General features: G+C 47.4%; 1 protein-coding gene across 16 annotated transcripts in view; it reads left to right on the forward strand.

The window, feature by feature from the left end:
- NCOR2 (nuclear receptor corepressor 2) overlaps positions 1-20,519 on the forward strand; it is a 226,524-nt gene that overhangs the window by 24,774 nt on the left and 181,231 nt on the right. The window contains exon 1 of one of the 16 annotated variants that reach the window (XM_056504280.1): positions 17,573-17,919. The exons of the other annotated variants lie outside the window; for them this stretch is intronic. The gene's annotated coding sequence lies outside the window, so the exon portion shown is untranslated. Of the gene's footprint in view, positions 1-17,572; positions 17,920-20,519 lie in introns of those variants that run through there. 16 annotated transcript variants of the gene reach the window in all.

Genomic DNA, 20,519 nt, shown 5'->3' on the forward strand with positions numbered 1-20,519 from the left:
CCTGGCAGCTGGGGGTTGTGCTGGTTGCCAAAGAGACTGGAGAGAGCTCACAGTGTCTGTGGGGTAACGTGGGGGGCTGCCTTGCCATGGCTGTGGATTTTCCTTGGGAGTGTGGTCAAGCTCTGTCATGTACAAAATTGGGTGAGATGTGCCTGATATTAGCTGCTGCTTTTGCTGTCTTATGTATTTCCATGCCTTAGTACTTGAATTTCGATCCTGAGAGCCTGGTCTTGCAGTGAAAAGCATTTTCTCTGCTGGTGGAAAAAGTCCCAGAAGATCTCTGTGTGTTACTGAAGACAAGTGGGGGAGATTAAAGTCAGGTGGATAAACCATCAGCCTGGTTAAAGCTGCTGTGAGAGTGTCTTCAAGGTTTTGTCTGTGTTTCCAGAGTTCTGTAATAGCTTGCATTGAGCTTGAGGAGATGACATGTAGGAGTTTTTGGATCAATATGAATATGGAAAAGGGAGAGGATTTCCTGAAAGCACAGTACAGACTGTTCTCTGTGTCTTGCAGCGGCACTGGCACATTTGAGAACACACCTTTTATCTCTGTCATTGTGCTCTTTGTGTCCATCCCTTGAGGAGTTCCAGCAGCACAGGTGGCATTGTTCAGCCTTCACAGAGATGCAGCTCTTCCATGCTTCCCTGTAGTGGGCCTGTCTCTGATGCTCTGAGTGTTGAGCCTCCCACGTGTCCTGGAAAGTCACAGGCTTCCCTGCCTTGCTCTGCAGAAGCAGCACAGCTGGAAACAGCAGAGTGAGTGCCAGCTGCTCACTGACATACTGTGGGATTGGGCTGCATCAGGGAATTTGAAGAGAAGCAGGCTGTAAAGCTCTTGTACTGAATCTGAGGGGGAGGCATTCCTTGGATAGCCACAGAAATCTGTGTCAGGGTGGTTCTGGTGTCCTGGCTGCTCTAAGAGCAGCAGCACTGTTTCCTTCATGCCTGGAAGCTGTGTCCCTCCTCAGCAGGAGGGAGTGCACATGGTGGTGTGCCTGGGGTCACAGCCTCTCCCATGGCCATGCCTTTGGATCGTGTCCACTGGGGTGGGAGGGTGCCTTTGAGACAGCTGCAGCACAGCAGCAGGAGCAGCTCAGGGAGAGGTCCCAGCTCTGGCACAGTGCTGTCCCAAGGAGAGGTCCCAGCTCTGGCACAGTGCTGTCCCAGGGAGAGGTCCCAGCTGTGGCACGTTGCTGTCCCAGGGAGAGGTCCCAGCTCTGGCACGTTGCTGTCCCAGGGCATGGCCAGGGTCAGCTCCACAGAGCATTTGCCAGAGCTGGCTTAGCACGGCCACAGCTGTTGGTTTGGGTGCCAGGGAAGATGATGCAGAAGGGGAGGGAGGAAGGAAAAGTTCCCTTTGAGAAATGGCAGGGACAGCAGGAGAGCTGGGAGGGTGAAGCCTATTCATTACACGCTCATCTCAGTTTCTTTTGTGCCTCTCTTCGAAGGCACAAGTGTGTGGACAAAGAAACCCTGTGCAGCAGTCTGAGGAGGGTGGTGGTGGAGCAGGGGCTGGTGCAGACTCTGATCTGTTTGGGCTTTAACCAAACTCTGCCAGCAGTCCTGACTTCCTGGAGGCAGCAGGATGTCCCTGGTGAGACAGGCTTCCTCTGTCTTCTTCCTCTTCCTGGAAGAGTTCTGGCCTTGGGATGGGCTGTGCTGAGGGCAGCTAGCGTGTGGGCTCGCTGGGCAGCTCTGAAATGTTGAGGACATCTTAGTGCGTCACTGCAGGAATCCATAAAAGTCCTATTCATGCAGTTGGCATTATAAAGTTTAAAGAACCATTTATGCAGGGAACTGGTCTTGCCCCTAGAAAGAGATAGCTGGCTCAGCAGCTGTGTGCAGCTCAGTTGTCACCACATGGTCTAGGATTTATTCTGCTTGTAAAACGCTGCATTTAAAGAATACTTCCCCCAAAGCCACTTGTGCCACATTCTTTGTATCTGAGTATATTCCCTTATCTTTCAGTTCCCTGCTTTCCAAGTACAAAACAGATTAGCTGTGGAAAATGGCCAGTCCCTCTGGAGGTGGGCTGTGGTGAATGTGAGCCATCTTCTGAATTGGGAAGCTGAAAAGAAGCATCCAAATGGTTTACCTGTTTGCAAACTGGGAGACAGGTGGCATCTTCCTGTTTCACATTGACATGCCTGGTTATTTGTTTCAGTGTGTTTGGGTGCCTGTTCCTGCATCAGAGGCCCTTTAGTGTGAGGATAATTTTTGCTCCTCAAAATGACACCTTCCCTAAGTCTGGCAGGGAGTGCTGCATTCTCTTGTACTTGAGCCAGAAGGTGAGACCTGCAGGGCTTAGCATTTGCAGGGCATGTCTGTCATGTAGGAGCTGTGCAGAAGACAGATCTTACAGCAGTCCCCTCCTCATGCTATTCTGTGACTGTTCATTTGTATGTGAGAGCTGAGGGCAGCCTGGTCCTGGGAAATGCCCCCTTTTTAGGAAGGAGTGAAGAGCAAACATGAACAGGAGAAACAAGCTGGTACCACCTTGGCAGCTGTCCTTGAATAGGCTGGAAAACCTGAGTGTTCTGGGTGTGGACTGTCTGGAGAAGGATAGTTCTGGGTGGATGTAAGGAGTGTGACCAGCTGATGGGAGCAGATTGCCTTTCACTCTGTGCACCTCATGCTAAAAATACCAGGGTGTCATGGGAAGGGAATGGTGTAGGTTGGAAAGCCTGTGTGTGGGCAGAGGTATGGTAGCAGCCTGTTCCTTGGGAGCTGAGGGAGCCCAGCACCATTGGAGCAAGGACCAGCACGAGGAGAACCAGGCATTGCAGCCTCTCACCAGGGGCATGGTCTCCTGGAGGAGAATGGATTCTCCTCATGGTGTTGGAGAGTGAAATGTGGTGGGTGATGCAGCTCCTTTCCCAGGTTTCTTAAAAATTTGGCTGTGTCCTCTGCATGTCACTGACCGAGTAACACACTTGTTTTGTTGATTTGGAGTGGGAAAACATAGCTGGAGTGGGAGTGCACATGGCAGATGCTTGTGTTCTCTCAGAAAGCCTGGGGGTAGTAAAGACCTAATTAGCATTCTTGTGAAGGCAAGTCATAGGGAGACTCCAAGATTTAGGTTTGCAAGGAGGGAATTGGCATCAGTGAAAACAACAGATTGCTGGAAATGTGCAAGCAAAGTACTTGATGCTCTGGTGGAGAGGAGGCGGCGTGGCAGGGGTGGTGGGAACAGTCAGGTACGGGGTACAAGGGCACAGACTTTTTAACATTGATGGATGGTGGCCTGAGTCAGTGTCCTGTGTTAGTGCCCTGTGCTTTCTGTTGAACCCCACGCTGGTGGTGCTGAGGTGGAAATTGTGACTTGCTGAAGGAAGGTGTGCAGTGCCAGAGGGTCACCAGGTGCCCAAGTACCAGAGTGCTAACTCTCAGGAGTTAAGTGGCAGATTGCTTTGTCTCTGCAGTCCCATTTCATCTGTTGTTTTGGAAGGTTTTCTTTGGAGATGATCCAGGAATAAAATCCTTGTGTGAGGCCAGTGATTTCCAAAAGTTTGTGATTGTTTTTCTCTGTCCCCTTTTGTCTCTGAAGGAGAACCGTGCATGTGCTTATGTTGGCTGGGAGCGATGCTCTTGGAGAAAGCAAATTAATGTTTAAGACGTTGAACCTCCGGTGTAGAGCTAATCATCATATTTCTGCATTTGCAGTATGTTTTCTGGCTTTCATTTATCATGGTGAAGTTTAGTTGAGCACAGCTCTCTTGCTGGTCTTCCAGTCCTCTGCCTGAGGCACATATGCTTCCATTAATTTTCTGCTATTATCCACTCGGGTGTCCTGTGTGATCCAACATGCTTAATTTCATTCTACTGAGCACCAGCTCTTCCGATCTGAAGTTTGCAGTGTGATTTGCAAGCACCATAAGGAAATGAATCTTTCTTTTCTGGAGATAACTGCTTCCTGAATTTCTGTTCTATTTGTAATGCACTAATAACCTCCATCCACCAAATCCTGCTCAACTGTTTGTGTCCCCTGGGTTTCTGTTGGACTGGAGTGTTCCTTTTTGTGGTGTTGTTGCATACAGAGCCTGCTGAGGACCCTTTGTGCTTGGTGCTGTTCCAGGTCAAAGCTGCTCAGTGTATTGCACATGTTACAGGCTCTTCAAGGAATGGTGTCGTGCAGAGCTGCAGCAAATACTTGGAAGACGTGGGTGTCAAAGGCCTTTGGAAAAGGGAAAGTTACCACATCTCCATAGGCTGGGTGCAGGAATTTAGTGTACATGGGCTGGTGATGAGGGTGGAGTAAAGCTCTGATGTAGAACAGAAGTGATGGTATAAAAGCTGACTTTAAACAGGCTGAGTTTCAGAGGTGCCCAGCCTACCAAGCATGACCAAAGGCAGAGTTTTTTTGGGAGTAGGTGGGCAGAGAGGAGGCTGTCCTGTGGATTTACAGCTGCTTGATGTTTTTAAAGCACGGCTTCAAAGACGCAGTGCTTTGGGTGTTTGTGTTTTTGAGTGAAAGGGCTGGGCTGCCCCGTGGCTCTGACACCTTGGGGTCCTCTGTAGCATCCCTGTCACCTGCTCTGGTGCTCAGATAACTGTGCAGAAGTGTCTCTGCTTCTGATGCGTCACTTCTGCAGGGCTGGAGTCGTTCATAGCCTGGATTTCTAAGCTGGAAATGCCTGATGATCAGGCCCCAGAGCTGGACAAAAAAATGCAGGAAACTTGTGGACTGAGCAAATACCTCTCATAGCAGACTGTTTGCACAGAGAAGTGAAGTTTAGAAGCAAAAGCAAACGTGCACTGGCTAACGGAGAGGGCGAGGCAGGGGAAGAACACCGAGACACGTTTCTCTGTCTGCAGGTTCATTTCTCACTTGGCTGCTCAAGGATTTAACACTGACGATCCAGAGCTTGACAAGGCAATGTTTTGGAATAGACTTGTTAAAGCCCTCAGCCAGTGCAAGGCATTGAAAGCCAAACAGTTTATGAGACCTTCTGCCTGTGCAGACGCTTGTGGATTTGTGTGACAAATTTTGGGGGGGCTCTGCTTCCCTTGGGGATCAGATGCTGCCTGTGATGGGTGAGTGGGGAGGTACCTGTGTTTTCACATCACCCTGGGAGCAGGAGAGAAGTGTGGCTGAACTCTTGCTCTGTGGGCTCAGGCAGTTGTGCTGCTCAGGGCTGTGGACAAGATGAATTTAATAAGGCTGCTAGCATAGTTGAGTTCCCCTATCTAAGGGGGATTCTCTGTGTCCCAGAATCAAGTACGAGTGGGCACAGATCTCTGTGGAAGAAGGAAGAGGAGTGAGATTTTCTTTTACAATTCCTTTTATGGTTCCCATGTCTTATGTGGATTCTCTCTTGGTGGTGCCAACCAACAGAACAACAGACAGAAACTGATGCACAGGAGGTTCCACCTGAATGTGAGGAAAGAGCTTCTTTGCTGTGTGAGTGACCACATGCTGGAACAGGTTGCCCAGAGAGGTTGTGGAGTCTCTTTAACTGGAGGTGTTCAAGAACTGTCTGGAGGCAATCCTGCTTGAACAGCTTGGCCAGTTCTGTGGTTCATAGACCATGGGGGTCTGCAAGGCAGCAGGAGGTGTAGGGGTGTATAATGATGGACCAGAATATTTAATTAGCTAATTATGTTCTATAATTTAATTAAAAGTATCTTAGAATATCTAGGCAGCAGGAGAAGTATGTCTTTGCTTCCCCTCAAGCCTACTGCTGATAAGTGTGTTAATCCATTTGCATTTGTTCTGTAAAGGCATGTTTCTATCAGGTTTTCAGGAAAGTCTCTTTCCTTTTAAATGGAAAAAAGATAAGGCAAGACACTTGAGTCCTTTGTGGGTAGAGCCTATAATCCTCCACATGAGGGAGGTTCTGTTTGAGGCTTTGTCTAGCATTTCAGTGGTACAGTATGTTGCTGACTATTCTCAGCCTGCTTTGCATAGGTAATTAATTTGTCCCCTGCAGTCATTTCTCTGTAGTGATAATGTGGTAAATGCCAAACTTAGGTGGTTATGTGTGAGTACATGTAAAAGAGCTAGTCATGGTGTAAATGACTGAGATGATGAGATGGGTGTGTAGGAAATACCTTGCATTGAGCATTAGCAACAGACTGCACTGTTTTCACCAGGTAATGCAAATACTTCAGGCTCTGAACAATTCATAGTCTGAGCCCTGATAACAGTGAGTACAAAGAGTACAGGGCACACCTGGAAAAATCTTTTTTTTGGGTGTTTTCCATTTAGCCCTTGCACTGGCAAAGTTTTTTTCTTTTGCTGTTCTATTTTTTTTTTTTTTTAAGCAGATAGAGAAATTGAGGTTTGGAGACCTTAAGTGACATGTTCCAAGAAGATGTTATCAGAGCTGAGATTAGCCGTGGGGTGTTTTGTGGCTTTCCATCTTGTGCTGCTGAGCATCCGTGCAGAGAGAGCACAGGTTAGACACCCTCAGACATGCCAGCTCTGTGTTCCCTTGGGCTGCATGGCAGAGTGCACAGATCCAGCTTTGCCTTTTCCCTTCAAGGGGCAGAGGGGGCTGGTTGCCAGCAAAGAGAGCAAGGCTGAAGATGCATTAAAGAGGAGACCCTGTATGCAAAGGGCACTGTATATAATTGGGCTGAGCTGTGTGTCAGCTGTTTCCTGCTGTGTGGCATTTGATCTGCAGCAGAGATGAGTCCTGGTGACGTTGTCCATTGAAGCTTGTGCTGTTGCTGTTTCAAGGGAAGCCTGTGTTACTTATTCATGTGGTTTTCAGAAGTTGTCCCACAAGAATATGTTGGAGGGTCATCTTGTTTTTGTTTTTCCTTCTTCAAATGCTTTGCATCTATTAGACATTCTCTTTGTCAGTCATTTCTTCAGAGGCAAGCATTTCTGGCATTCTTGGTAGGTTCTGTTTGAAGGAAAAAAGTTGAAAATCAGCAGAGGCTTCTGATGTGCGTGCATTTATTTCTTCGCGTGCAGGGTCTTTCAGTGCTCGGTTCTGAACGGTTGAATTATTAAACTTGAAAAGCATCTGCTCTTTAGAAAGCATTCACATGTCTTGTAAACATGATGGATAAGGCACAGCCTAATGCAATTGACAGAGCTTTGTTCATGTTTGGAATATGGGTTTATGTGAACTGTTATTTTAAAGCTGTGGGGTTTATGATTTACTGCTGGGGTAGCTGGTGGCTGATCTTCTCAAGTCAGCTCCCTTCTTCTGCAGGATTGAGCATGCTGTGTGGAGCTGAGTTTTCCTGGACCAACATGGTGGCAGCCCAGGGATGGCTCATGGGTGGAGTTGAAAGGCTGGTCCAGGCTCATTTCACTTCAAAAAGTCAAAGCCCTCCAGCCCAGGGATGTTTGTTTGCCCAGGTGCCTTTTTGGATGTCACTGTCTTCCCCAAAGAAACAGCAGCCATCCTTCATGACCTTCAGGGAGGCTTTGGGGACTGATTGATTTACACTGAGGCATTCCTGACTCCAGGCTGGCTTTCCTCTGTGCTTTTTCCTCAGTGCCTCTGGAGCTCATTTTTTTAAGCTTATGAATGTGCAGAATAATGAATGTGCAGTTCTCTCAGCCGCTGCCTGGACAGCACAGGAGACACCTACAGTGTCTGAACCTCTGCTCCAAGGAGCTTTTCCCCCTTCTCCCACCCCACTGTGAATAACTAACCAGTGCAGAACTGATGGTGGTTGGGAGGCCAAACTGGACTTAAACTTTCCCACATGAAACGCGCTGGCAGTGCCAGCGGAGATGGGGGCGAGGGGAGGCAGCTCTGCTGTGCCAAAGTGCTCTTTCATCTCTTTTCAGCCCTCCCCGTGAGGGGTCCTGGCTCACAGCACATAGATGCCTTGTGCAGATGTCTTGGCTGGGAAAGAAGTGGCCCCTTTCCCCTCCCAAGCAGAGCAGAGAGGTATAAGAAAGCTATTGATCTGCCTGTAGCCAAAGTGAGCTGAGCCAGGCTCTGCAGTGCTTTATTGAGCTGGGTTAAGGCTTTGTTACTTACGGGAATTAAAACAAAACAAAAAAAAACCAAAACCCAACAGCAACAACAAAAAAGAAGTAAAGAAATAAAAGCTGAAAGGTGAGGGTTTTCTTTGTTGGTAAACAGATGCTGGTGTTGTTTACCTGCAGGTTATTTCCCAAGCACATGAGAGGAAGGAGCAGACACTGAACAAAGGCTGTGCTTTCTCATCCTGCTCTGGAGGGAAGCAGCCAGCCATGGGATCTGCCAGCTCAGGTCTGGGCAGGCTGGCAGGGACAGCCTGAGCTGTGCCATGGGGTGGCACAGGGTGGCAGGAGTCCAGTTGTTAATGGGCAGGTGCTTCTCCTGCTGGTGGGAATCACAGTGGTCTTGTTAGCAGGGGGGAGAAAGATGCCAAGGAGAGCTGGGATGGGAAGCTGAACTCCATCCTGTGGTCCCTTGCCCCTCAGTGGTGTGCAGGAGATCTGCCTGGCCAGGATTCACAGCTCTATTTCTCTTCTGCTGCAGAAAAAACAGAGCAAGTGGTCTCTGGGGTTCTTAACCCAGTCTTTTTCCTGAGCACTAAATTCAGCCTTGAAGTCTTTCCCCTCTGGTAAGCAAGTATTTTTGAGGAAAAACGGATTTTGGAAACAGTGTAATTTATTTCCTTGGTACTCTCATGGAAAAGTCATCAGTCTTGGCTTTGTATTCCCTTCACTGCTGTTGAGAAACGATGCTTTGGTGCCACGCTGCTGGCACTGCCTGTCTCAGCCTGGGCAGGCTGGTGAGCACAGGGAGCCATGGCTGTGGTGGTGCCAGCATGGATGAGCAGCACCGTTGGCCAGCTCTGCAAATAGGAGGAATTGGAATTGACACTCTGTGTCTGAATGTGTTAAAATTTAACTGTACTTGTAGTTTAATTTTACTTGTGTGGTGGGGTGTAAGCATCAGATCCTTACAAATTCTTCTTTGGTCTCGCAGGCTCGAAGCTCTGCTTGGTGCACGTGGTCAGCTGGTTTTGCTTTACTCAGTGCAGCAAGAGGTTGGCCAAGAGCAGTGCCTACTGCTTGTCTGAGCTGCCCTGCCAAGCTCACACTTGTCTTGTTCCATTTTGAGGAAATGGGGTTGATTTGTGGTACCATGTGAACTCCAGCTGAAATGTTCCTGCTTGGTGCCTGTGCAGTAATCAGTGTCACCTCCTCCTCCTCACTTTGTTCACGTGCAATGGCAGAAATGCTCCTTAGACTTGGGAGGGGAAAGGGCTTTTCTGGGTGCTTTCAGCTGCTGGAGAGCCGTAGTGATCTTTAATCCTAAGGTGCAAATTGCCATTGCAGCATTTTCCAGGGAAAAAGCAGCCTTGAGAGGAAATGGAGCTATAAATGAGCCTGGCTGGGCTCCTGGCTGAGTGTTTTGAATCAGTTTGTGCTCTCCCTTTTGGCTGCAGGCCAGGCTTTCAAAGGCAGCTTGGCAGAGCTGTGCTTGGTGCTCAGGTACCCCTAACCCTGGCCTGCTGATGTTCTGATAAGCAATGTGTGCGTGCTGTGGTGGGGCTGCTCACGCTCAATCCTGCCTGCCAGTGCTGTGCTTTGAAGGCTGCAAGAGTGTGCTGGCATCATGCAGTTCACCCACAGACTTTGAGAATCTAACCTTGTAATTTTAGCAGCTGGTTCAGTGCTGCCTCTGAGCAGACAGGCTGGTTAAAACAAATAAATAAATATACAGGCCTGTTTCCTGTGCCTGTCAATATTGGAATAATTTTAAATGGTGTGTTTTCTCCTGGTCACTGACCTATAGTTTATTCCATTATCGACTGCTGGGTTACTGGCTCTTTGTATTCTGTGGTTAAGTGAACTGTAAGGCTGAAATCACTTGGCTGCGGTGGTGTTGCTGGGCAGGAACTCGGCTGTGGCTGACTCAGACTGGGGTGAAAGTGTACCCTCTGGCAACTCAAACACTCATTTATCTCCACCTCCCCCCAATAAACGGGTTAAACTACATAGTGGAGTATTGATCCTGCTTTCATCCGGCGGCCCTAGGCTGCAGCAGTTACCTTTGTGCCACATTCCTGCTGCTTTCCCAACAATGCCGTGCATTTTCTGCGGGGCTCCCGCCCTCCCCTGGTGACCTTCTCTGGGTTTGGCTGTGATGGCTTTGCTGGGGACGCCTCCACTGCTGTGCAGCACACACAGCACCAGCGTGGGCAGAGCTTGGCAGAGCTCTCGTTCAAGGCGTGCTCGCCTGGTGTGATGCTGTGAGCGCTGCAAAGTGGGGTTTTGTGCCTTGGGAATGTGCTTTTGTTCCTCAGGCTCTGCTCTAGGAATTGCTGACCTTAGGTAGGGTCCTGGAATGACCACACAGCTCTTTTGGGGTGAGGCTGAGGGCTGGTTGAAGACTGTGCACCTCCAGTCGATGTTGGTGCCAGTTACTGGTGGCTGTTCAGTGGTTGTGCCACGTTGTCCTGGTCTTAGGGCACTCTTGAACCTTTACCATGACTTTAAAACTCTGATTAAGACTCCTGGAGTAGCCAGTATTGCTGCTCTTAGCAAGGCTCTTCCTTCTGAGAAATGCCTGAAGCTTCTGAGTGTTGCTGCCAGCCAGGCTGCTGCTAGGGGATTTGAGCACAGCCTGATGTGAGCCCCCAGACTGTCTTGGCTCTGCAAGCTTGGGTGCAGGCTGTGCTAAGAGCATCATCCCTTCCCATGCTGGCAGCCTGGGGCAGGTTACACAGGCCTGAGGAGCTCCAGCCTCTGTGCTGAGCTGCACGTGTTTATTTACAGGGGAGGAGGGTGCTTCACTCTTTCTTTTCCTGTGGTGTGAACATTTGCTCCGAGCCTGCACGTCCTGCCTGGGACTGCCTTAGGCTCTCTGGGTTTTTTGGCTGCTGTAGAGAAGTTGCTTTAGTACACAAGTACTTAGCAATGCTGTTCTGTATGATCTGTTCATATTTCAGGTCTTATGAGGACTTGATCTTTCTTAGTGACTGCTTTGCATGTCTTGCTCGTGGGCTGTGGGGGTGTTAAAAAGGCCTGTTTGTGTGCTGCTCAGCTTCCCACCAGATGCATCCATCATCTTCAAAAGAAGCAGGGGAGAAAGATGGCTTATAATTTTTTTTTTTTTTTTGAGCCATTGGAATTTGGCATCGAAATAAACAGGTGTTCTGGCATGGGAGCAGAGGAGTGTTTGTCTCTGAGCTCCTGTGTTCTGTCACGTGAGGATCTTCAGGGAGTCTCGATCAAAGAGCTAACTTTAGTAATGATGTAATTTTTTTTTTCCCTTTTCAGTGAAGGGATTGATGAATAACTGGGTTCCTGGTGTCTCTGGCAGGGTAGGCTGGTGCAGGAGGTAAATGTCTCTGGAGTGCAGCCCAAAAATCTCCTTTCGTAGAATTAAACTCTCAAAGTAAATAACGTCACTGCAACCTCTGGCCTTATGAGGCAAATGTTTGGGACTGTGAGTCCCAGCATTATGTGCTGTGCTCAAACGAGGTCATGTCTGCTGTTTCTGGTAGACAGTGCTGGGAGTAGCCCTTGAACCTCCAAGGAACCCAAGTGTAAAAGTTTTGGAGACTTGATTTTGGCACTTTGGCCCGTGAGATGAAACGTGCATCAACATTTTGTGTGCAGTTTTTCCCACAGTCTCTTGTCTTGCCTTTGGGGTTTGACTTCTAAGTCTGGCCATGTTGGTTGCTTGATGTGGAGAAGTCCATAGGGATGGTTGAAAACGCTTTCTAACATCAGTGCCCTCTTGCCCCAGTGTGCCAGGGGTGTGTGCACTGGAGAGAGGCTGGGCCACGGGAAGGGGAAGACAGCAAACCTCTGCTCAGTGTTAACTTTGTTCCTTGGCTTCCAGGCAGTGCCAGTTCTGAGATAAGGCAAACTCTGCAGTGACCTTATGCAGGGACCTCGCTGACGTCAGCGTGAGCCTGTCCACTGACCTCACTGGACTTTGGGTCAGCTTTCTTTGAAGGCTGGGCATTGAAAGCAAAGAGTGAAAGGCTAGCTGGGGTCACCTCAGTCTTTGCTGGGGTAACTGGAGCAAAGGCAAGGGGCAGCCTGTGTGAGTGAGGCTGTTGGGAGGGTCAGCCCACTTGTGGTTGAAGGCAGAGGGATTTCCCATGGCCCTGTGTCTTGAGTTCTTAGGCTTCTTCCAGACCTGCTGCTGGACCTCTCGACAACCATCTCCCTTTAAATGTTTGTGTGTGTCCTTGGGGCACTTTGAAAATCTCTGGAGGTGCCTGAAAGAATTGAGGCACCCAAGTGTCTGTGCACAGGATCATCACAACACACTTAGTTTTATTTTGTCCTTAAGAAAACCCAGGCTCTGAGCAGATGGAAACATTAGCATGAGCACTGTGTGGCTTTGTGTTCTAATGCTGTCTCCCAGAGCAGCAAGAGAGATGCATCACAAAGTTCTTGCTTTAAAAGGACCTCAAATGGCAGCAGCCAGGCTGGGGCAGCCTTGGAGAGGGCTTGTAAGGCACTTTTTGGGTCTTTGTGCTGTGGAGTGCTGTGTCCTTCAGGGGGTGCCTGTGAAACTTGTGACTCTCGTGTATAGAAAAGTCCAGGTGCAAGCCTAGGTTGGTGAATTGTAAGTGAATGCCATTAGCTGGGCAGGACATGTTCCTGCATGGCTTTAGAGCTCCACATAGCAAACAAAGGAACAGAAATAACAAACACTGGCTTTATTTAAGAGAAGTGTGACTTTGCTTTTTATTGTTAGCCACAGGAGAACAGCAACTTTCATATAGTATGATCTTCTTCTGGACCACAGCATCTCTGCCTACAGGCACACTGGTGGGTGTCTGCTCCTCAAGCTGCCTACTGTGTTCCTCATGTTTTGGTACCTTACTGATTCTTCTGCTGCTCCTTTCCTCCCCCATGCATGTGCTGCCTGCTCAAGGCATTTTGGCACCGAGGAGAAGGCAGAAGTAGCATTTAAAACATAAAGGATTCCAGATGTGAGCATGTCTTGGACAGTGCTAGTGGAGGAAAAATGCATAATCCACACAGTCGTTCACATTATGGTGTGGCCACATGTTTTGTGAGGATAAATAGCCCAGATAAAGCTGATTGTTTTTTAGGTTAGTTTCCTCTCTCCTCTTTTAAACTGTAAATTGAAATCCACACTCTGGGAGCCTGCAACTGTATACCTGTTAGCTGCATTCCCTGCTGCAGTGTCAGCTTGATGGCTGAAGCTTTGCATTCTTAAATGTCAGCGATTAGGTGTTAGAAGTTCCCCTCTTCCTGTTGGAGGAGGTTGGAGGAGGCCCCTGAGACCTGTTTGTAGGAAATGAGACTTGCCAGGATCCTCTGTTTCAATGTGATCCCTTCCCCTTGTGGAGGCTGAAATAATGCTGGTATTGCCACTCAGCCTTTCAGACAGCAAAGCCTGGTCCTTTTTCTGATGTAATAATTCACCTGTGCCACTATTCTCCAAAAGGACAGGCCAGCAGAGATGGGTTTGGGACTGTCAGTCTCCTTCCCCACTGATGGGAACTGGAATGCTTACACTTCTCCTAATGCTGTGCAAAGCATTTTGCAACTTTATTTTCACAAGGAGCAGGCAAATGGTCTGTGCTGCACTTGCATGCTAATGAAACCAAATATTAGATTGCCTTGGTGAGAGATTTCATTTTGAACATCTTGAAGACAAGATCAGAGGGGGGTTGTGAGCTAGACAGTCTCATTTTATGGGAGGTAGCTGGAAACCTCATCACTGCTGCTGCTGGTCCTTGAAGGTCTTGTAGTGACTGAGATTGACTGTATGGTGGTTTCTTAAAATCGTTGATTCTTACAGAGATGATTTTAGTTCTTTTGTTTACCAGGTAACTTCAAAATAAAAAACCACTACCAGTGGGTCTGTATCTTTTCCACTGATGTAGGAGATTCCAGAATGCCAAGTGAGGATTGGTCTGCTCTTCTAAACTTCTGATGCTTCATAGAGGGCTTGTACATTGATTGGAGCAAATTACATTGAACTCCTGAGCTCTTAGATTATTTTTGGGTCTGGAGTTGATTTGGAGAGTGAAAAATGGATGTCAGAAGTGCCTTGAAGATGCTGCCTGAGGTAATGGTGCTCATTCCAGGCTATGCAGGCACTGGTGAGCAGCACCTCCTGCTAACAGGGCTGTTGCACAAGGCTTGGGTGGCTGTCCTGCTGTGTTCCTGGCTTTGTGCTGCTCTCCAGCTTTTTGTTCACTTTTTTTTTTTTTTTTTAATGGATTGTCACAATTCTCAGAGCAGTTTGATTTCAAGAAGAAATGTTGAGCTGAAGGAATTGAAAAAAACCCAATCCAAACACAACAGAGGATTGCCTAATTTGAGGCTGGTGTCTGTACCATGTCACACTCTTACTCCTGTCAACCAGGGATCTTTCAAATGTGTATAAATTTCCTAAAACAGACCTTACAGTCTGAGGCTGAGGTATCTTCCTACATACTTGAGGAATCTGCTGTTCTCTCTTTTCCTTTTCACAGCTGTGCTGCTCCATCCCTTCAGATCAGGCAGGGAATTGAGGATTTGGACTCAGTCCTCCAAGGAGCCTCCTGAGGTTGCCTGGGAGAATTCTGCTGTGTCTGAGCAGCTGGGGAGGGCAGGCAGAGCTGCCAGACAGGGAGGATGATGTGACTGTCTGGAGCAGTGGGAAGGAGGATGCACACCCTGACCAGTGAGGTTTTGGGGAGCTGGATCCTCTGTTGCTGGCTCTGATTTGGTGTGAAGGGTTTGGCTCCAGGCTGCTGAGCTCTGGCCCAGCAGTGGCACCAGCAGTTGCTTGTGTGAGACCTTCCTGGATTTCTGTCCTGACCTGACGTGTCATGTTCTGGAGACCATGGTTTTACAGAGATGCTCTTGGGTGGTGAGTGAAGTGCTCTGATATATATTCCCCCAAGCCCCATGGAGTATTATTTTTCTGTACTTCTTAGGTGAGAAAGAAGAAACCGTTCAGCTGTGTAGGAGGCTGTTGCTTTGACTGGTGTACACAAGCATTAAAATGATAAATCTGGGGGTTTCACCTGGGATTTTTTTGTCTATTTTTTTTAACTCTTTGAGTTCTTGACTCCTTTCATGCAGGTAGAAAAACTGAGCCTAAGACATGGCCAGTGCCTTTGTCCCAGGAGAAATGCTGGGTGTCAGGGGAGTGTGGGCTTGGGGCTTCAGCATTCCCAGTTGTGGCCTGGGGCTCCAGCATTCCCAAATGTGTCCTCTCGTGCATGCGGGCCCAGAGCAGTTATCTGAAACAGTAGTAATGTAAATTGAATGAGCAGTCCAGTTAAATAAGTAATGAAGTTAGCAGGGTGCCTAATTAAATTAAATTCAAAATTATGTATGGATGATGCCTTTCTAATAATTGCTGTAGGTTTGTCATTGAGGAACTCCACACTGCCCTCTTGGCTCAAGATTCCCATTTCCCAGGTGGATGTTGGTACTACAGAGGGACTTGTTTTACACTTCACTTTGTCTCCTCCCTGGTGCTCTTGTGACCATTGCAGTGTTGCTGTTTTCTGTTTTGCTGAGATGTGTGGAGGGAGTTTGAGTGATAAGTCTCTGCTGCTTATGTGATGGTTTTTTACAATCCTGCTGAGGGTTTTGGTTTGCTCCTAGACCAGCCTTAGTGCTGTTTCCTTGGTCCCTGTGCCCCACTGATCTTGTTGGGGCTGTCCCCTGTCCTTCCCATCCCTGTGGTGCTTGGCATGTTGCTCCTGTTTCCACAAAGCACATCTGGTAACTCTGAGCACAATGATTTAGCCCATTTCTTTGTTTGAAAATAATCTCTTAATTCCCATCCTTCTGAGCTTCTTTGAAACAGCAGCACTTTGAAGGTGTGTTTCAGTTTGGGGTTAAACATTAAGCTGAGGCAGAAGAACAATTTTGAAGGGAGGGAAAGCTGCTGAAATTAAAGACACTTGAGAAGATGCAGCCATCACAGCCACCAAAGGGAATTGTCCTGTCTCCAGACAGCACGTTAAAGGCAGTCTCTGCCTGTCCTGGGCATGGTCAGACACTCAGTGCATTTTGAAGATGGGTTGTCAAGGCAGAGCTGGCTCTGGCTGGCAATTACTGACCTTTGAGGTAATGTGTCCTTAATAGAAGGATGTGAGTACATCAGAGGAAGAATTGTCATTGTCATTATCATCTTTTCACCTCCTTTTGAGAAGGGCAGGTCTATTAGAGGGCCTCTGCTCCAGCAGAACCAGTCCTGCCCCTCCAGGAGATGACTCCTGACTTTTCTGAAGATGAGAGTAGATGTGGGGAGGAGAGAGAGCCCAGATGACAGAGCTGCATTGCTGCTGTTTGAATTCCCCCCTGCCCCACTGCTCATTTTGCAGCAGGGTTTGTGTGCTCAGTCCCAGATGGTGTCTCCAGTGTGGTAGCCCAGCTTGCCTGGTGCAGGGGCTGTGCTGCTGCACCCACAGTTGGCAGTGTGTTTGGGCAGGGAGAGGTTCTGCATGAAGCCATAAATGCTCTGCTGAGATGTTTGGGACAGGAGCTACAGGTGATGGATGACAGATTTTTGTCACATTCAGGGCAGTCTGATTCTTCCTTGTTGATGGTTTCCCTGGGAAAACCTCCAGGTGATGAACAGGAGGATTGTGCAGCCACTTTTTCTACAGGAATGGCAAGTGCTTCCCCTGTGCTGCTTCATCAGAGAATCTGGGGGTCTTTTGCAACCCTTTAATTAATCCTTGATTGACCTTGGCCACCTCCATGCCCTGTGCCCCTGTGACAGAGCAACAAGACTGCAGACCCTTGTAACCCCCCCATCTCCCACGGGGGAGTGTGGAAGTGGAAGGATCTTGGCTGGAGCCCTCATGAAGGCAGAGGAGTTTAGTAAAGCACGGGGTGCAGTGACAGATATAGAAGTGATTTGCATGGGTGCAGTGACCTGAGCAGGGCTCTGCACATTTCATGCACAGTTGCGTTAAAGGGATGCTGATCATTTTCAGCATGACCTGCTAATTATCAGAGCAGATGAAAGCCTTTTTTTATTTATTCTTTGAATCCTCCTCCCCCTACATGCTCTCTTCTTCTCCCTGCTCCTTCCCCAAGCTCTTATCTAAGCTAATCAACATGACACAAACAGCCAAAAAAGCAGTGTTCTTAGAGCAGCTATTAAGTGGAAAGGAGACAGCGGGCGTCTGGAGCCCCTCGGGAGGGACTCGCCTGGAATAACCCATTGCTTTTAACAGCCTCACTGAGAGCTGCAGAGCCAGAACAGAAAAGCTTTAAGCTTCTTTCTTTTGAGGTCCTAATATGCAGTGACCTGTATGCTATGATGTAGATTTTTAAGAAAACCCAAATGTGGAATTCTAGTGGTGATGAGGGGCTTCCCAGATACCTGATACATCCCTGGTTAAATAGAAATTAATCTCAATAGCTATATATATTTTTGGGTAAGTTTTCAAAAGTTTGAGACCTATGGCTTCAAGGAGAGTCTTTCCATCCCAAATGTCTGTTTATTGTTGATAAAGCATCCCTCAGCAGCAGAATACACAGCTAGGGGAGGATTATGTTAATCTGATGAAGTAGTTTGTGTCATTGCATCAAGCTGGACACAAGTTTGTTTTCTCCCATATTTCAAGCATTTGTTTCATCTGGAGCTGTGGGAGGGATTTTCCATTGTCCTCTGCTCTGTGCTAGATGAATACTTAAAAGTTGTTCTTGTGGTGATATGGAGTAGGCTGAGACAGAGGCCAGACGTGTCTCAGGAATTTCAGCTGCGGTGGTGTGCTGAGCAAATGGACACCATGTTTAAATAGTGTGTCCTGAATTGCTTTAATTTGCTTCTTATTTTGTAAGCCATTGGCTGGGTTTTCTGTCCTTTCAGAAATCAGCAGCTTCTTATGAAATATGGAGCTGTTTAAAAACAGACAGCAGCTGCTCCATCCTTGCGTCAGCACGGGCTCGGCAGAAGGAAGGGGAATGGTAGACGGTTGTTTAGCTGTGATATTCTTCCCCTCATTGCTGTTGTCATATTGTGTTAACAGAAGGGCTGATCAAATATACACCAGCAAAGTAAGACTTAATGTTTCTTTGTTCTCCTGGAATGGTGTTGGGAGGGGAGTGGGGGGAATGTTTGAATGAGACTTTTATTTATGTGGTTCGGATAGTTCAGCATTGCCTGTGTTGGTAGATGTGTTGTTCTGCTTTTATTTCTTAGGCTGCTCGCTGTATTTTTAGCTGGGAAAAGTCTTTACTTTGTTTGTACAAAACCTCTGCTATGTGGTATGGAAACTTTGGGGGGTGGTGGTGTAAGTAACAGGGAGAGTATGATCTATTCACGCTGAGTTCCTAACTTGTTTTAAACTCCTCTTTTAAAAAAAATCTCAGCCAGATTCTTTAAAAAATAAAATGAAAAATGAGGAACATTGTTGCACAAGAACTGGAGAGAACCCAAATACTTTGCTTACTGTTAAAATTGCGACATGACTGGAAACATTTGGTAAAGAAAAATTAATTGCGTGGTGTATTTGTGGTTTCCTGTTGAATCTCAATTTCTAGAGGAGGTTGAAAATCCCATGGATGTTTCCTCAGATTACTAGATAGCATTCTACCTTGTGTGCATGATGAAAGACCTTCAGCAAAGCGTGCCAGATATCCATGGCTTGCTATAAAAAATCTCCCATCTGGAACATTACTGTTTTCTTCTTTTTAGTTGGATGATTTGAGCAGAGATAAACATGCAGTGAAATTTGGCCTGGTCCAATCTTACTCCACTACCAGTATGGGTTTCCTTGCAGTCTGGAGTCACCTGAGGAAGGATGCTCAGACCTTGTAATAAGCTTTGAAGCCACAGGCAGGGCTGGTAAGCTACAGAGCCTCTGCCATGCAGCGCTGGAGCACCTGGCTGTGAACATGGTCACACGTAGGAGGGGCTGGATGCACAGGTAGGGTGGTGAATACTGGGGCAGATTGTTGAGTATCATGGTGGTTTCCCCTGTCTGGAGGCTTGGGGAGTGTCTGAGAGCTGCTGGGTGAAACCCTGGGCTGGAGACATCTGGCCAGGGGTCAGATCAGAGCATCACCCTGGCCCACAGCCCCTGCTCTGCCTCCTCGTTTGATCGCACACAAGATGTTTGTGTATGCAGAATATAACTCATGATGACACAGGGCTTAAGGTTGTGAAATCTTTGAGGCTCTTCTGGGTATTCCTGTGGGAAGGGAAGAGTTATCCCTCAGATAATTTCCATGGGGAAATAGTTAATCTCATAAACACCAGAGGTTGTTTTCTAAAGCAAAGGCAGGGCTGTGGGGGAGCGTGGTTAACCATGTAGAGTGAAGACAGGCTAAAACTCATAAAGCAAAAATGTATGTAGGAGTTTATAGATGTATATGAGTGTATTAGAACTTCAGTTTGAGATCACTGACTGAGATTAAAACGAGCTGCTGTGGAGCTAAACCACTTACAGAGAGCTGAGAGCAACTTTTTGAGATGGATGATGGCCCCACAACTTGCTGACTGAGAACAGGCACAGTTGTTTAAAGTCTGCTTCTCTAAAGTGCTGGGTTTTTTGGTGTAGTTTGAAATAATGAAAAACTTACTTTTGGATTAATGCTCATTCAATTTCTGAAAATTCCCATCCAGTTTTGAATGTCTGTGTTCACTCTTGGGCTGTTGGGAGTTAAATTTTCCTCTTGACTCAGTTGTGGAAACGGTCTTCATTTATCGTTTCCCAGTTTAGCTCCCGTATTAAAATTATAACAAGGCTGGGATTTATTTTTGTCTTGTGTACATTTATCTCCTGTGTATCCTTGTGTCTATTATTAGAGTCCTGCTCCATTGCTAAATGGATTGGCCGAGTTCTTGGGGACAAAATATTGAAGCATATGAGTAGTCTGCAGTACCCCTCAGCCCTGGCTCTGCAGCATTCACAGTGCCTGGTTCACCCCGTGCTTGTCCCAGCTTATTTTAAATGCTGAGGATGCAGTGGGCAGAGCCAGCAGAGAGGAGATCTTAAATGGCACATCAATTTGTAAGTGAAAGGAGGGAGGAGGTGGATGTGCAGGGGAAGCTCCAGCTGAGAATAAACAGATAAGTGGTGTGTGTTTGGGAAGCAGCTGAGTTGCATGGCCTGGTTAGAGCCCCCTTGTTTAGTTTTTTTTTGTTGTTTTTTTTTTTTTTTTTTCCCCTTGACAGGATATTTCTGTTTCAGACTGAAAATCAGGAAATGTCGAATCCTGTGGAAGGGGGCTGGTGTGGTGGTTGGATGGCTATGAACTTACCCTTTCCTGAGTTAAAAAACAAGCTTTACACAGGTTCCAGCAATGTTTCAAAGCCCCTGTGACTTTGTGGCTGAACACATGTCCTTCAATTTCTACCTGAATTCTTGGCTTGCACAGGAGTGATTTGTGTTTCTGCTGTTCTTTCCTCCTGGTTCCACATCCAGTTTGAGCTAGCTGGGTTTTCAGGGGTTTGCTCTGTTTTATAACTTAGCTGTTGAGCATCGTCACCATGTTCTTGCTTTGCTTTCAGGATCTGTTTGTCCATGTGGCCTCTTACATGTCTGCAGCTCTCTCCCACGTGTTAGGAGGATCCTCAGGGCTCTGCACACTGGATTGTTACACCTTTCAGAGGTTTTGTTGTTGATGCTTTTAAATTATTTTTTTAAATTGCT

This window comes from Oenanthe melanoleuca, chromosome 15 (assembly GCF_029582105.1).
Source record: "Oenanthe melanoleuca isolate GR-GAL-2019-014 chromosome 15, OMel1.0, whole genome shotgun sequence".
Classification (NCBI taxonomy): domain Eukaryota; kingdom Metazoa; phylum Chordata; class Aves; order Passeriformes; family Muscicapidae; genus Oenanthe; species Oenanthe melanoleuca.